The sequence below is a fragment of the Semicossyphus pulcher genome, unplaced genomic scaffold (assembly GCF_022749685.1).
Source record: "Semicossyphus pulcher isolate SPU_LCO1_2020_fin unplaced genomic scaffold, fSemPul1.0.p SCAF_21, whole genome shotgun sequence".
Lineage (NCBI taxonomy): Eukaryota > Metazoa > Chordata > Actinopteri > Labriformes > Labridae > Semicossyphus > Semicossyphus pulcher.
Window position 1 is genome coordinate 21,874,835 of NW_027211695.1, and position 18,141 is coordinate 21,892,975.

The 18,141-nt window shown below is 37.0% G+C and overlaps 1 long non-coding RNA gene across 1 annotated transcript; it reads left to right on the top strand.

Moving 5' to 3' along the window:
• Positions 1-1,556: 1,556 nt before the first annotated feature.
• On the top strand, positions 1,557-5,651 carry LOC138600372 (uncharacterized). Its single transcript, XR_011308749.1, has 3 exons — positions 1,557-1,634; positions 3,985-4,085; positions 5,222-5,651. It is a non-coding gene; the product is annotated as an uncharacterized lncRNA (long non-coding RNA).
• Positions 5,652-18,141: the final 12,490 nt, after the last annotated feature.

Consider the following 18,141-nt stretch of genomic DNA (forward strand, 5'->3'; position numbering starts at 1 on the left):
GTCATCAAGTAGTTAGGGGATAAAATTGTAGGACTCAATTTAAGTAGCCTGTCTTGACATAAAGTAGTAAATAGTTAAATGTTCATATTGTTATATCTTGTTACTTGATTGTTTTCTTTAATTTAGGCAAGGGCCTCCAACAATACGCATTCCTCTTCTCTTTTTATGCTATTATGAATTGTAAAACCCTTGTCACTATACTGCCCATGCTAAATGTCTAGCTCAATAATTAACAAAAAACAAATAGTTTTCTGTGTATCAAACTGTTTTTGACTTCCTCAAAGAGCCACAACTTTAAAATAATGAAAAATACAAGGTGGATATACATATCTAAATTTCTTATCAGAACATGAACGTGTAGTGAAGCTCAAATCAGATTCACCCCACTCCACTGTAATTGCAAAATAAGCCCTCAAAAATGGGCTTCATTGTTTTTTAAAATATATTATTGGTACTTGTTAGACGCTCATGAATAGTACCCCTGTTAGAAGTTTCCTATTCTGTACTTTAATACCCTATACTCCACTCTATACTCCCTGTGTCCCTGTGTCAGGAGGGCTTTCGAACCCATAGCATGATCACCACTGTAGTGGGCTGAAACCAGAAATAGGGCTTCAAAATCCCTAATCTTTCAGTTCGTGCTCCCAGCTCCTCCATACATACATTTGCTTTGGTCACATGCTCCGTTTCTTCTATTATACAAATCCTTAGCCTGAAAGGTTTTGGTTACATTTGGGTTAATAATATTCTACTGTGGTATTAAGATAGGCTTTACATTAAATTCTTCTTCTGTTCCTTGGTTCCTGTCCATTTCAATATTTCTGCTTTTTATTTATAAGTTTCCTCAAAGACACCAGAAGCAGCATCAAACTCAGTTGTGGACAATAAAATGGGTGAGTATAAAACTGCATAAATACACACACACACCCGTAGTATGTATAGTACGTCTGCAGCATATATATACACATACGTATATATGCACACACTGTATATATCTGCTGCAGACGATCCAAATGGTGTGACACATGTAGTTGTCGTTAAGGTTTACTTAACTTTCTATGTTCTATATATATTTTCTTTTGTCTAATGTCGTATCAATGACATCAAAAACTATACCTTAATTATTGGTGAATTTAGTGGCAGATGTATTTGCCAAATTTTGAGGACACAAAGTGATATTTACTTTTTCAAAAGTAAATAACTATTATAAAAAAAATTCAGTATAAGATTTTAAAAAAGATACTAGTGGCTTGACATTACGGTTTTGTAAGTTTCAGTTGAGGTTTAGCTGCAAGAAAATGTTGAGACGTGCTACACGACAGGACTGTGAATTATTTTTAAATCCTCTCAGCCCGATATGTACGTGTGGTTTTGTTCAAGACACTGCAGATGGTTTACGCCTCTGTATCAAGACAAACAAAAGTAGAAAACCACTAAAAAAACTAAAAAGGTAAGTTGGTGTGTGACCTTTTGTTCCCATCAGCATGAGTGTTGTTAATTTGCTCTTTAAGTTTATCTGTGTATTTGCATCTTTCTTATTGTTGATATTTCCCCTTTAGATGAGGATGAGTTCTCATTTCAACTTGCTTATTCAGCTCTGACCTTTGGTAAGACTCCACAAGCTTGCCAACATAGTGAGTATATTTTCCATGCATTTGGCCAATTGATGTTGGATTGTCAATTTAACACAAAAAATAAATGTGTTGGACAAAAATGGTTTTGATCTCTATAGCTTAATTGGCTTTTCATGACAACTGGGATCAATTATATAACAGTCACAAGTTTTTAAATGGACTGTACTTATAAAGCGTTTTTCTAGTCTTTGCAACCACTCAAAGCTGCTTTTACACTACACATCACATTCACCGGTTCACACACACATTCATACACTGATGGCAGAGGCTGCTACGTAAAGTGCCCAACTGTCAATCAGTTATCACATTCATACCCGGTGGCATAGCCAACGAGCAATTTGGGGTTCAGTGTCTTGCCCAAGGACACTTCGACATGTAGCCTGAGGGAGCTGGGGATCGGACCTCCGACCTTCCGATTTAAAGATGACCGACTCTACCACTGAGCCACAGCTCTGGTCAGCTACAAGCAAAAATATTATTTCTTTCTGTGGGAAAATGTTGTAAGCTATATAAAAAAACTGTTGTGGAGTCGCCCTGTGCATAGACTGTATAACTTCTATAACTCGTCTAAATATAAACACATGGAATCAGCCACAATGTCAAACCTGAAATTCACGATGGTAGTCCAAAAGCCGATGGATGATGTCAAAGTTTTAACCCCCATTCCTATTTAGATTAACTTTTCCTTTTTAAAAATTTCTAACACTGTTGTACGAGTCTGGGACATTATCATTGAGTAATTCTTACAACATTAAATGTTTTGAGAAATAAAGGAGTCTGGGACTTCAGGGTCTAGGACCTGATCAAATATCTTGGGGCGCATTCACACCTAAAGTCCGTTTGTTTGGTCCAAATCAAAGACCAAATATCAAATTGTTAAAATGTTGAGTTTGGTTTGTTTTCAAAAAAGCAGCTTTTACCAGCGGACCGAAAGTTTTGAAGCACGAGGAAACTGCTCTCTGATTGGTCAGAATTTCTACGTGGGTAAACTCCCTGAAGTAAACAGAGAGAGAGAGAGCACACTCATCAATCACACTCAACACAATCAATCAACAATCAATCTGTTTTATTTTCAGAGTTTTGTTTTTCTTTACTTTTAACTGACATTGTTCCACAGTTCGATCAGTTCCACTCTCTCTTTAGTTTTTCCCTTAACAGTTTGAATACCTCCGTGTTTTTGTGCATTTCCCCTAGCATTTGTAAAATTGTTTGGTCAGCCCAAATATTTTATTTCTTCGTCGCCCCCACGCGTCAGTCCTCTACTCATCCTGTTGCCTGGCTGCTTGTCTGTCTCTGCCATTGTAAGCATCAGTTAACAACACACAATGCGCAGTTTTTTTGTTCTACTTTGTATGTATGTAATGTATTTGGTCCTACTTTAAGTCTGTTTATGTTCACATCTGAATCAAACCGGACCGCGGTTTGTTTGGAAACAGACTGAGACCCGTCTTCTCTAGCAGTTGTTTGGTCCGCATAGAGTTCGATTTCGGCGTTCACACCAACCTAAACACTGCACCGAGGGGACATGCACTCCAGGGTTCGGTTCAATCGGACTAAACAAGGCTGGTGTGAACCTGCCCTTAAAATATTTTCTATTTTAATGTCTTATTTTTGCTTGTCATATTTCTTTAATGCTCTTAATTTTCTTAATGCTCTGTTTTTAATTGTGAAAAGCACTGCAAAATGCTCTATGTATGAATGGTGCTTTATATATAAACTTGCCTTGCCTAGATTCTATGGAAAAAACCCATTAGTATTTCATTGGGTTCTCCGTATGCCATTATTTCCGTGTTCCCCCATCTTTTTGTTTATTGTTTCCTTACAATTTCCCTACATTTAAGTGGAAGCAGGGACAAAAAGGTTTTTAATTGAGACCCGATTTGTCCAATAACACTGTAAATCTCAGGCACTTTTATGTTTATTATTATCAATCCTTATCTGTGTCCCTCAAGTGACTAAGTAAATCCCTATTAAACAAGTGATTTCTACTCCAAATTATTTCAATAATTTAATGTGCCTTAAAATTAATACAAAATGTATTCAGAATATATATATATTATAGCAAGCGCATTGCCATAAATGAAGATTCTGAGAGCATTTGGAAGCAAGCTCGGCATCAGGTCACTTATTCAAGATTGAGTACTTTTTGATGTTAAAAGGTGTTGAAATAACCATTTATATTTCCATATCAAATTGTTATTCTAAAGGCATTTATGTGTGTGGCATTGTCCTGATGCCTAAAATATTTAGAAAAAACATGACATTGCAATAATCGCTTTAAAGTCTTGCTTGCAAATGATTACATGTCTTATGTCTTAAAATGTAACAAAAAATATTCTCATTTTCACAGCAGAAGCAGGATTATCAAGTTCCACGACGACCCTGAATCCCACAGCAGCTAACAACCCAATTTCTCCAATGGAGGAAGTTACCTATTCCACTGTAAAGAAGGTAAGACTGAAAAGTATTTCTGGCCGCCACCTACAACTTCGTCATAATTTAACTAACTAAGTCATCATCAGCTCCCAGTGTCACAGCTTTCGCTTCTGAGGAACACAAACTATTCAAACTACTGTAGGGTTAAAAAAATATGCTTCGCAATTTCCTAAAGCCTGACAGGATGTCTTCAAATTGCAAAAATCAACTATGAAAACATTTGAAACAAATCTTGGTGTAATTGATTCAGCACGTATTATAAGACAAGTCAATTAAGGCTGCTTTCACACCTAATGTCCGTTTGTTTGTTCTGACTCAAAGACCAAATTGTTACAATGTTGCATTTTGCCTACAGTTTGGTTTGTGTTCACATGGCAGCTTTCACCAGCAGACCAATAGTATCACTTAACACACAATGCAAAGTTTTTTGGTTTGCTTCCTGTATTAAGTCCTACTTTAAGTCCGTTTATGTTCTCACCTGAATCGAATCAGACCATGGTTTGTTTGGACACAGACCGAGACCCGTCTTTTCTAGCGGACCATGGTCCGGTTGTTTGGTCCACACCAGAGTTGGAATGCATGTTCTCACCTGTGTAAATGAACCGGACTTTCCGAGTAAAGTCCGAAAGTCCGGACCAAAGCTGTCAGGTGTGAAAGCACCCTAAAATCAACCTAATTCATCCAGTAATGCGGCCTGAGTAAAGAGGTCATTAGGTAATCCAACAGCACTCCAATCTTGTACTTCAAAAGTTTATGTTTTTTATTATTCAACCATTTTTTCCTAATTATAGACTGGTATAGTAGTAAATAAGACTAGTGTGAACAGCTACCTACTTCTATGATAGTGTTAAATGTCTTGAGATGTATTCTTAACTGGAAGCAGATGTCTTAAGGTTCACTTATGCAGCTATTCCCTGTGCTTTAAGCTTAAATCCAAGGCCTTCTTCAGTGATAGGGAATTGCTTGTGTGTTATCTTGTGACCTTATTAAGCTTCATCACAACAAGTTGACATACATTTACTGAAGGAGCCCTTGGATCTTGTAGGAGATCTCGAAGGCTCCTGGATACACTAAGCAAGTAAGCCTTGACTTAGGACATTTTACAATAGAGTCTGTGTTTTTAGTGAGTCTTGTGTTTTTTTGTATTACAGGCCACAACAAGCGAGGCCACTTGACTGAAGAGGGGAGAAGCCTACCCTTTCAAAAGTTGTGCTGTACTAATCTGCAGGGGGGAAAAAAATGTTTTTGTTTAAATGTGTGGCTTAAAAATCATATTGTGTTATTGAAGAAGCATTTTAACGAGATTGGAATAATAGAAATGTTAACCACATCCATTGCAAAATAACAAGCTCTTTAATTGCATCAACAAAAATGTGTTATCTGGTGTTATCTTAAATCCACATTACATCGTTATACACTCAGTTGCAGGCCTATTATGTACACAAAACAGTTCAACAGCACCTAAAACTACATCCAAATTATCATACAGTAGAATCAACAGCTCTCCGAAACAGTTTCAAACTATACAACATCATTTTTAATGAATATTGTTGCTGTGTTATAGAATTAAAGTACATTAGATGGCGTATGCGCACGCGATGAACACAGCACCACAGGAGCTGCATTTCTCAACAGAGCTGTGATCATTATTTTATACCCCTTTTTATAGCATTGACTAATTAAAACTTTACTTCTCAGAAAAATTAACACTTGGAAATAAATTAGCATGATAACAACCAATTATAATGACAGAAACAAAGCTTGACAACATTTATTTGACGTGAATTTTAATTTTATAGTTTGACCCATGTCCCATCTGTTAACATGGAGGAGGCCAGCTTTATAACCTTTATGCAGCCAGTCAGAAGGGGATCTCCAAATGCTTTGGCTTATTTTGGGTGAGCTGTCATGTTCTCCTACTTTTTATACAATCTACTGTATGCAAGGGTTGGGATAGGATTGAAGCCCCGATACAAATGCTTTGTATTGCCCTCTATGTGGAAAAGGATTGGTATTGACTTTCTGATGATCTCATTAGTAACTGACTTTCTTTTGCTCTTCATTGGTAAATGAAGAGATCTCAAAATATATTTTGAGCATGTCTGTTATGCACTGTTTATATATAAAGATATGATGGTTCTCAAAAGTGTAATAAAGATATTTGTTTCTTAACCACACAGTCTATTAGAGGCAGTTTTTATTTAACCCACAGCATCTACATAAATATACCCTCTGACTGTGTGACTACATGTAACCCTTTCAAAACCTGTCAACAGTCAAATCAGCATCTAGATCTCTGAACAAAGTAAATGTCCTTTCCAAGTCACATGACAGGAAAGTGACCAACTATTTTGGTCCTCCATCAAACCTTTTCTTAAAGGTGCTGCTCTCAATTTATAGGACTTGTCTCTGTGCACATAAGAATGAATCTGAAAACAAAAACGACTACATTTACAGTTCTGAGACAGAAAGTACTTACTTGTCCTATTATCAAACTGGCAATAAGAGTTACAACCTTGAACACGCACACACTGAAGACAATTTTTTAACCTGAAATTCTAATCCGTGATTCTCTGGTTTGGTTGGTGTTGTTCTGTTGTTTTCTACAGATAAAGCTGTTGCTGCTTCCCTTCTCCACAGTCACTCTGGAGGTCACAGGGAGTGGAAAATAGGCTTAGAATAAATCACAGAGGAAGCTTATAAGTTTTTATTATGCAACATCGTTTTTTATCCATTATCGATTAATTAATTGTTAAAATTTTACCATTTAACTGCCACTTTAATGTTCCCACATAATGTAAATCATGCGGATGATATTTGAAAAAGGCTTACTAAGGTAGGTATGCTGAATAATATGTAACATGGAGGTCAAGGTCAAATCATCAGCTTCTCTATGACATGCTGAGTCACCTGAACAACCTGCAGACTAATGCATAGCAGATAAAGTAAAGTGGTTGCTAAGCCAGCTACCTCAACCCACCTGGGTTTGTCTGAACTTACCTCAAGTGTTCTCTTCTCCTTGGTCAATGTTGGCAATTCTGAAATTCGCAAGTTGAAGTTACCATGAACGTGCAACATTTGACATTTTTGAAGTTATTTGCTTTGAGCCGACGCTGAAACCTCCCATACATTTATGACACACTAAACCAGCTACCTTAACCCACCTGGGCTTATCTGGACTTACCTCTGATGTTCTTTCCTCCTTCCGCAAGATCACAGTGCTATTGCGTTTAATGTTTCCCTGTCTGTTTTGCCTCCAAAAGCTCTCCTCCCGGTTGTTGCTCTCGCTACATTAACTCTTCCACTGCCAGTATTTTTTCAGCTGCCCTCATAGGTGCTCCAAATACTCCTTTTATTGGAGCATCTCCTCCCCAACTCAGCACAGAGGAACTTATTTCCTTGTTCAATACCAACTGCTCCACCATTCTTGACTCTGTTGCTCCCCTCAAAATAAAATACACTAAGCCAAAATCTCAGCCTTGGTTTAACAACACCACTAGAGCCCTAAGAAGGCAATGTAGACAAGCAGAGCGAAAGTGGGAGCAGGATAAGCTCAAAGTTTCATTTGACATTTGAGAGACCAGCTGTTAAAATACCAACAAAGAGTGAGAGCAAAATATTTTTCCAGTCTCATCTCTCCAAGACCTGCCATAATCCTTCTTATCCACCCACCACTCTCTGCACAGCACATTCACCAGGCAGAGTTCAGTGTTCAGTGCTAGACTGCTTTCCCAGTCCTGCTCCCTTCGTGTATCTACCCACATGAATCCATCCCTCAAAGGACAGGCTGGATACAGACCACACATCTACATGCGTCAAGTCCAACAGCAGGACTGTTTGGAGAGAGAGCCCCCTCCTGGATATCTGAGGAAACACAGTGACATCAAAGTTTTTTATTTCCAACAGTGTAAGTGTAAGCCAAGTGTCTGCAGTCTGGTGCCCTTCCTACATTTTCTGCCCCTGCCCCTCAGACAGCCTGTCGCTGGGGTATATATATATATATACGGCATGAGAAGCACAAAGTGACATGTGATGCCGGTTGGTCAGCAGTTCAGCCAAGTAATGTGGAGATAAAAACACTGCTCGCTGTCGTCAGTGAGCACAGTGAGCAACTGTGCCGCATTTAAGTCATGAAAGAACATGGATGCTTTCAAAAAATATGTTTGTGAGTGCTTTTCTGTTTGTAACACAAGTGTGTTTTCAGCCAGGTGAACAACTGATTTAGATTTTTGTATTAGATTTACAAAAGGAAAGAAGCCTCAATGATCAAAGCTGTATCGTCGCCCATGCTTGATAATAACTGTAACTAGGATTTACTTCAAGAGTCATTAGAACAAGCTGTGTTAACACATTCTAAGCAATAGGTTATTTATTCAGATTAGACTTTGGGCTATTTGCTACTTTATTCTATCAGCATTTTGTTTCTGCTTTTATTACAGAAACTTTTAACTTCAAGTGGCAGGTCTACTAACTGCAACTGCATACGCCAACATTTTGGTTTTCAAGTTTCCTTCTGTCAAATTTGCAATTGATGTTTCACTGAATCAATTTTAACACACAACTCAAATTTCACACAGAGCTGAAAAGTAAAGAACAAGAGAAAGCAGCTTGTGTTGCATCACCTCAGTTTACTGCATGGTCAAAGTCCTTAAATAAAATGATAAGAAAATGTTAATGTGTCTATGTATAATAAAATGAGGTGTGTTCCCCGGGCAGCACTTCCAGGTGTGCATGAAAATCCAGTACAACACAAATTTTTCGCTGATATATTTTTTGTACAGTATTTCTTCATTTTTTAACTTTTTTTTACTTTACAGAAGTACTTTTTTTTTGCCTTCTACTTTTTTTTAATCATTTTTATGTTTATTGTTTAACAGAAAAACTCAGATTCCTCATATGTGTAAACTCATACTCTGCAATAACCTAGATTCTGAATCTGATCTCACTTGATGATAGGTGGTTGTTTGTTTTATTGCATTAGAGTGGACCAAACTCAAATCGGCCCCATAAAATACAGTTGAACAGTACTTCCTTTTAGCACCCGACAACTTTTCAAGTTTCTTTATTAAAGAGATATAGGCTTAGACATTTGGGACAAGGTAACATTAAAGCCTTTTTCAGAACCATTTCAAGGCTCAGTCTTCAGTTTGGTCTTCATGTTGTTCAAGTGGAGGACCACAAGAAAAGACATCAGCAGCACATAAAATGGACTGATCGACAGCATTAAACACAGAAAGAAAAGCAGCAGGTAAGAATTGTAAAAAGCATTTTTATAAGGAAAATGTATCAACAGAGTGATCTTCAGGACACATCACAAAGAGGCTCAGCATTTAATAATCAATCATCTTTGAAGAAGTCAAAAAAGGGAAAAATACACTGAAGCTGATATTTGCTGTTCAACAACTTCACACCACTGGACAAACTTTAAACTGCACCCAATACAGTAAATCATACATTTAAAATCATTGAAGACTACAAAGTTATATTTAATTCCAAGTACCTCTAGTAAGCAGTGCTATATGTATTTGACAAAAGTCGAGGAAATTGTGAATCAATTCATATGTATCTTCAGATGTCAGGCAGGTTCCAGGCGTACTGTGGTAAGTACTTTGTATTTTACTAAACCCAAAAATCTAAGACAGCTCTTGGAACATAGCAAACTATGAAATTCACCAATTTACTTAAAAAACAGTCTTCTCATCACTGCAGCTGACGTCTTCTCTGCAGGGAAAAGCCAACAACAATCCTGACTCCCATGCACAGGCCACAACAAATACAACAATGTATGAGAAAAGCACCAAAGCTAGCAAGCCAGGTATGGTGATGGTAGAAACCAATACCTGCTAATCAGTGCTAACATATAAATAAAATAACGGTAAAAACTGTCTTAGACTTGTTGGACAGTCGCCCCAGACTGCATTAGCTGAGGTGACACCTAGCAGACACATAGCAGCTTTCACCTGTCACTAAAATAGCCATTCCCTTAATTATGCATCACGTTAAGCCTTGATATACTTTAAACAGGTGAGTTATATTACAGTTGTCATGAAGAGAGAAATGAGCTATAGAGACCCAAACTGTTTTTGGTTCAAAATGAGAGTTGGACATTTTAGCATGAGGCTCCAGGGGTTTAACTGGCTTTTGAGATAAGTGGCCACAGGGGAAGCTTGGCTCCTCAAATGGCCAGCCTCAGTACCCTTGTTCTACCTCCTGCTTTCTATGTATGCTGGCAATCTTGATCTCTATTGGCTCCAGCAGTCTATGAATTTTCATTAACTGTCTCTCACTATCTTGCTTTGTCTGATCTAGTTTCCACTGTTCTCTCAATAGGTTTTCTTTTTCTCTTAATAATTCTTCCGGTGTGTTAAAAGTCATCTCCTTCTCTATTATTTCATTTTCCACTACCTGAAGGTTTTGCTTGTTAACTTCACTCTTCTTCTCCACCTCCTCCAGTAGCATTTTGATTTGACCCCTCTGGTTCTCAAGTTCAGTCTTCACCTCCATCAGTATGGTAACCACATCCTTCTGGTCTATCTCTTTGTTAAGTGACTCCTTCAACTCTACATTTTCACCTGTGGAGAAAAATTAAAAAGAGAGAGGTTAACATTTGCTTCTCTGATTGAATTAGGCTTGACAGAAAAGACAGAAAGCTATTGAAATTATTTTGGACATTCAGATTTTTTGTTTCTTTTTACCACAACATAAAACTATTTTAAATATCTGTTCAAATAGATTATTGGAATTATATTCACAATTTAAATAATAAATCCCTGATGATTAAGTAAAAGAACTGTAACTTACGTTTCATTTTCTTCACGACATAAACAGCTGCAATAAAACTAAAAGCCAGATTAACCAGGACTCCAGCCAAGGTCATGTTGTGAAACACTGTGGAAATGGATGAAACCAAACCAGCTGAAATGAGAAAACAAATTGGTCACTGGGATTAAAACTCATTGTTTTCTGTCACAGGAAAAAAAATCAGGTATGACAGAAAAGATTCAGGTTCTACTAATGCAAAAATCATTCTTATGTGTACAGTAGTAACACAAATGTAGAAAATGCAGAAAACCAAATTTCAGCACGTGTAGCTTACCTCCACAAGAGTGTATGAGCAGAATAAAGAAAACCTTGTCAAGGCTGACTGCAGTGAAGGCAGGTTTAAAGAACAGTTCATCCTTGCGGTTTGGTTTTGTGGAATTCTGAAAAATGAAAAAAAAAACAGCTATATAACTCGAAAAGAAAGAACTCTGTGGATTGATATTGGCATTTACAAACTGTAATAATACTAAGAATTTTTTTAAGTTAGTAAACATTATAAATCTTATGCTGGGTAAAGTAATGTAACTTAATACCATTTAAAATGGAATTCACATCCTGGTTTAGGTGGATCGATGAGTCTGACGGATACAGATCTTTTGACCATTTGCCGTGAGACTAACAATTTTACCTTTTTAAGTTGCAGTTCCAGTTTTTCTGTCAAGTGCTCCTTCTCTTTAATCAACGAAGTAGGTACTTTGTCCCATTCATTCATCTTCCTCTGTGACTGTATTTGAAACAGTTGATTTTTGTTGTCATGGTCTATTTTCTGATCTTTTAGAAAATAGTCTGAAACGCAACAACACAAAGAGCAGGGTTCACAAAATTTACAAAACAAAGAGTACAATACAACCAGTGTTCCACAAAGAGATTATAACTACTTGAAATATTCATAACAATGAATACTTATGTAATGTAATGTAATTTTTCACTGTTGTTAGTCAATGAACATCAAATGAAATCACCAGTAACTTCAAGAGCTTGGACTTACATTTTGAAATGGAAAGAGTCAAGACAACAGTTGCAGCTGCAGAAACGAGGTGATAACTCATATTTAGGATACCTGGATAGAACCAAATAAACTGGAATGATAAAACACAAAACAACATGGCATTAATCCTCAAATTTCCTGGCAGTTACAGAAAATCTCTCATTGTAAACAAGATTTCACAATTACCACATCATTTTCCACATCACATTTTCACAGTAGATTCCTGAGACCTGCACTTGTCACATTAATAAATAGGTGCCTAACAGAAGGTCATGGCATAGATGTTATCAATATTACATCTTTAGCATTAATATAGTTTCAATGTCTGTATCTCTATTGCATGCCAAAAATAAAAGAAATTAAGTTGTTTTTTTTTACTCTACACGTCAGATTTCTGCCCAGACTAAATATAACTGAAATTTAAAAAAACTGACATTAATTGAAACATATCAATGGCTTTCATCAAATGCAAACTCTGTTAAAAAACGTACTGAGCCACAGCTGTTTAGCGAGGTTGCTGTTGTGCCCTCAGCCTAAGAGTCTGAATTAACGGCAATTAAGAGATTTGTAAACTCCAGTTAATATAATATCACATCATTTTACAACTTGAAACCTAATGAGGAATTCAAAAGATTGTAATTTTCAAACGCTTACATACCCACTTGATGCATCAAAATGGCTTCGTCTCAGAGTGACATGCTGTAGCTGTCTGGTCAAAGTCCTCAAATACAATAACTTGAACTGTGATCCTTATCAACTGTAATCAGGTTAGTTACATAAATTAATATGAGTTTCCCTCATGAATACATTCTCATTTTACACCAAGACTTTAATAAAAAAACAAAGCAAAGGTCACACATTGATTTAAGTCACTCTTCATTGTGACTTCTAAAACTGATAAAATACAATTTCTCTTGCCATACAAGGCATACATGGTCAGTCCTTGATGAACTCAAAGCAATGTGCCCTCTGTGCGCGGAGATGCACCTCTGGTCTTAAAAGCAGGGACCTGAAGCTGATCATTCTGGGGGGGAAAAAAACAACTTCATAATATGTACAAAAACAACAACAACACAGCTTTGTTACAGAAATGTTTTCTGATGGATATGTAACAGGGTCATACATGCAATTGTATCTTTTATCTATTTATTTATCGGTTATAATTACTGAAAATGTTCCTGGTGATTGTCTGTGTGACTGGGAAGACATCAGAAGTCCATCATGTGCTAGTATTGTGGTTCACAGCCTCTCATTTCACTGTTTTTTCTTCTGGGGTTGTATCTATGTTTTAGTTTTGCCCACAGACTGTAAAAATAAGCAATAATGGATGTAGCCACCGTGGCGTCACTCATTGGTTTCTCAACTGCATAAATGAATCCCTGAGATAAGGATATGACCAACACTGTTTTCTGGAGCTAGAAGTGACCATATTTGGATGAGAGGGAGGTGCAAGAGAGGAGCAAATTGTTGGCAAATGCCAAGTTATCAAAGCTAAACAGCCCCACTGGTCTGGCAGCAATGCCCTTTAAAATAAAAATAATAATTTTTAAAAAATACATTTAAAAATATAATTTAAAATACTATTAATCAGGAGTAACCAATTTTTGCTCAAAATTATTTTCAATATCTTTCTCTACAAGACACTCAGCAATTAAATATTGCCTCAACGCTTGTTGACGGTGGGATCTCTCTGCCAGTGTTGGGCATTTTCTTGTCTCTTCATGTACTACAAGCAGTGGGGATTGAAATTGCGCAGGGTAATGTTGGATTTGAAGTTGACAATGTTACTATTACTGACATTATTGCAGTGCAGAAAAATGTACACAATACATTTCTATACATCTCTTCTGAAAATCACTATTCTAGTTTGAGCTGCACACTGAGGTCAGAGGCCAGGGAAATTCAGAATAAATTTTGCAATATAGAACAACTCTACAGTCAGTTCGGCCTAATGATCTCTTGACTTAATAATTCTGCTCCTTTATAAAAAGTTTTGCCCACACCATTGTGGAGTCTATTTGAAAGAAGTTTTTTTCTTTGTGTTTTACAGGTCACTGAGACCTGACTGAGGAAACAATATGTTCTGATAAAAGTTCCACATTTCTGTATTTTACTTAGAAATAGAAAACACACTCACAATCTGAGAGTCTGTGTGATATTTTCTCCCCTGTGCTTAAACTGGAATCAGAAATACATAAAGCAGCTTGGCTGATGTATGTTGTATGATCCTTGTTATAAATATGTGGTTCATAGATTATTCAGTGAAGGAAAGATTCATAGAATATGAAAATGTTTTTTATTATTAAAAGATACAACTCCATACATTATTTGGACTCTGTGGTGCCAAAGTAAAAGATAGTGTAGGTTGTTATGCTATGATCAAAAAGAAAATATCAAAACATCAATAAGCATTTATATCCATTACTGAACAGCTGGTGGTACAAAATAACTTGTTGTAGCCTTTATAGTAAAGCAGAAATAGCAGAAACAACAGAGCCAGTCAAACCCAAAGACTGTAAGATGGACGACATGACAGCTCCCTAAAAGTGAAGCCAAAACATTTCGAGCGCCCCCTGCTGACTGGCTGCAGTATAGGTCATAAAGCACGCCTCCTCCATGTTAACAGGTGGGACATGGGTCAAACTATAAAATCAAAATACACACCACATACATTTTTCTCAAACCTGGTATCTGTCATTATAGTTAGTTCTCATGCTGATTTACGTCCAAGTGTTCATTTTTCTGACAAGTTTATTTTTAATTAATTATTTGATGCTGTCAAAATGATGATCGACAGCTCTGTTGACAAATATCCAGCAGCCGATCAGTTCTGGATTATCAGAGTGGAGGACGAACAGCGAGGAAACGTAACAAAAACAATCACTACAGTCACTGAAGTTTCCATTCCTGTGAACGTTAACCTCAGACCAACACAAAGAAGCTGTTCTGCGGTTGGGAAACACTGACTTTAAACAGAACTGTTCTTTGTTGACAAAAAAAACAGAAGAGTAGAGGAGTAATTTTAATGTTGCAAACTATCGTCAACTGCTGTTGTGCTCATGAGCGCACTATGCACCACTTGGGAATGTGCCTTATTATGTACAGGTTGTAGTCATGGTGTAGTGTTGTTCTTCCCTGTTTCTCCTCCCCCACTCTATTTCTCTCTCTCTCCCTCTCTGGCTTTCCCTCTACCCGGTAGTTTAGTTTTCAAATTCTTATTTTGTGAGGTAGAGTTTCTTTTAGGAAGTGAAGGGGGATGGTTTTTAGTGCGACGGCCAACTGCATGGCTGGTGCAGTCCTTCCCCATCTTTTGTTCTTTTTGGCCCCTTTCAACCCTTTTTGTTTGTTCACTCTAATATTTTTCTACTTAGAGGTATTTTGCTGAAAAAAATAAGATTGTTTAATTTTGAACTTTGGTCATGGCGTCCTTTATATGTTCGGTCTCCAGAGCCGTTTTGTGTATTTTACAGAGGCCGTAACAACAGCCATCACAAATATGAAAGATAAAAATACCAGCATTTAAAGTGATGGGTTTTTGCTTTAATAAAAATGTATACATCTAGACATGTAGTTAGATTTAAACGCCATGTTTTACCTCTGTTGCTTCATGTTTAAACTTTTCCATCTTGAATTTTGAGTGTGGTGTTTAAAACTGTTTCTTGACCTCCTGTAACTTGAAATTATTCTACATGATCGTTTTCTGCTATTCCAATGATCACACTTCTGTATTCTGTAATAGTCTCTCTGTGCTTAGTAACAACATCTCAAGATGCTTCAGTGTGTCATTTAAGTCTGTTTTGTACTTGTAAGTTATTTCTTTTAGTTTTAGATACCCTGGTCCTTGATCACTCTCTTGTAGATTTTTCTCCACGGACAGAAGCTCTTGCTCATTACCCTCCACCAGTTCCTCAACTTTCTTCTTTTCCACTTTCAGTGTATTTGCCTGTTTCGTCAGTGTGTCAACCATGGCTTTATGTCCTTCCTCTTTCCTTTTCAGTGCTTCAGCAATATCTGCCATTTTCTTCTCTACATCCTTCACTTTCTCACTCTCGGCCATGAGCTGCTGATGTTCTTTTTGTAGTGTCACCACGGTTTCTTTAAGTTAAGAGAGACAGGTTACTTTAAAATTCATTCAACCTCTTATTTGTCATATGCAGTACTGTTTTTGCATAGAAAAGTGTTGATATATTTAAGAGAACAGATAACCACAGCTGTAACATGACAGTAAAACTAAAACAGTAATGTGTCTATAACGTCAAAGTTACACTACACAAACTACACAAATACTTTGAACACGTGTTTGCAGTCTTATAGGCATTTTTGTAACACCTGGGATACCAAAAGAAACACTTCAGAGACATGTCGCCAGATGTAGTGATTAATTTGTAACTTACTGATTTTGTTTTGCCTCCATTTCCACACAGCAAAGATAATTGCAAGAACACATGTGAAGCAAGAAATCAAGCTGATGGTGATACAAGCAGCAGAACTAGACGAGCCCACGAAGAAATCATCTGAAATAACAAAACAACAAATGGCAATATGGTTAAATAAAATCATGACTGACTATAACTCAAAACTGAAACAGAGATCTAATTGTACTTTTATAAATCATTCTCTACCTGGAACATGAATGTTTGCCTCTCTGGTCTGGTTGATATCCTTCTGTTGGACTCTACAGGTGAAGCTGTTGCTGAGTCTGTTCTCCACAGTCAGTATGCTGCTGATAGTATAGAGGTCATCAGAACCTCTGACTGTCTCTGGAGGTCCAGCAGAGAGGAGGTTTCCCTCACCGTCCAGCCACAACACCTCAGGCTCTGGATACCAGTCTTTAGATTTACACTGCAACACCACTCCACTGGAGGATCTGTCAATCCCTGCTAAACTGATGACGGGTGAGGAAGTACTCCCTGATGAACAGAGCAAGGCATGTCATAAGGATGGCCATAATCTTTTGTGCCCCAACTGTCACATTCAATAAGTTCTTCAACCCATACCTATAACATAGCTTTCTAGAACAACCCACAGGAGTGCTTCCTAAAGGAGCAAAGGAATAAAAGATTATGGCCCAATAACTACAACAACCACTAAAGGTCGTCAGCTAACTACAAACATTATAATGGGTTAGCTATTGCACAGAAAACCTCTACCAGGTCTTTTCAACTAAGTTTTTAGAATTGCTGTATAGAGAAAAATATTCTAAAAATGTGTCAACAATGCGCCTTTTACATCTAAGAAGTAGTTTTATTAAACACAATTTTGCAGCCAACATATTTCAGTTTGACACTCCTAAATCCCCTTTGCCTAAACAGCATGGGTTAGAATCATAGACTTTATAAATAATGGACACAGTGACGTCACCAGTTGGTTTCTTAACTGCGTAAATGAAGCCGAAATATGGCTGCCGCCATGTTGGTTTACTGGAGCCTGAAGTGACCAAATTTGGATGAGTGGTTGATAAAAGGCAATTTATCAGAGCTAAACAGTCTGTGTCTGTGTCTGATCCATTAGCTTGTGAATGAGTTAGTTTAGCTTTGAGTTTCCCACAGAGCAGATTCTGTTTGTGGTGGTGACTGTTGGTTGCCGCTAGTTCAGAATGTTTGTTTCCTTAACAACAGACATAACTGATGAATGGAAATCAAAGCCTGTTAATAAATTGATGACATTAGCTTTGTATGGCTACGTAAAGAGCATGCGAGATAACACTTCTTGCCCAAAGAAATTACTTTTATATAATGTCATTTCTATACAGTGATATTAAAATATGTATTAGTTTTTACCCATTAGTAAAGCGCATTTATGAAATACATAACCGTTTGTAATAACGTATTTATTATCAAAACATTTTTAGAAGAGGGTATTTGTTTTCATTGCATTTTTCTCTTGAACTATAACTGTTTTTAACTATTGACTTAAGTTGAAGGATTCAAAAACCCAGCACCAGCGGGGGATTAATGCTACAACTGATTTGTGTAAATTACTCAAAGAATATAAAATATTAAGTACTTATGGCCAGTATACATATCCTGTGAGTAAAGATAAAAAATGTGCAAAGTCATAATAAAAATAATAACTTAACATGCATGCTTACCGACAACAAGCTGAACGGTAGCAACTTTATCCATGTCTGGAAAGTAACACCTGTATTTTCCCTCATCCGAGAGTTGTACTTTGGATAGTTTCAGTGAAATGTCTCCTTGCTTCAGTTTGTTAATAGACACTGATGTTCTTCCTTTGTATAAAGGATGCTGATTAACATGA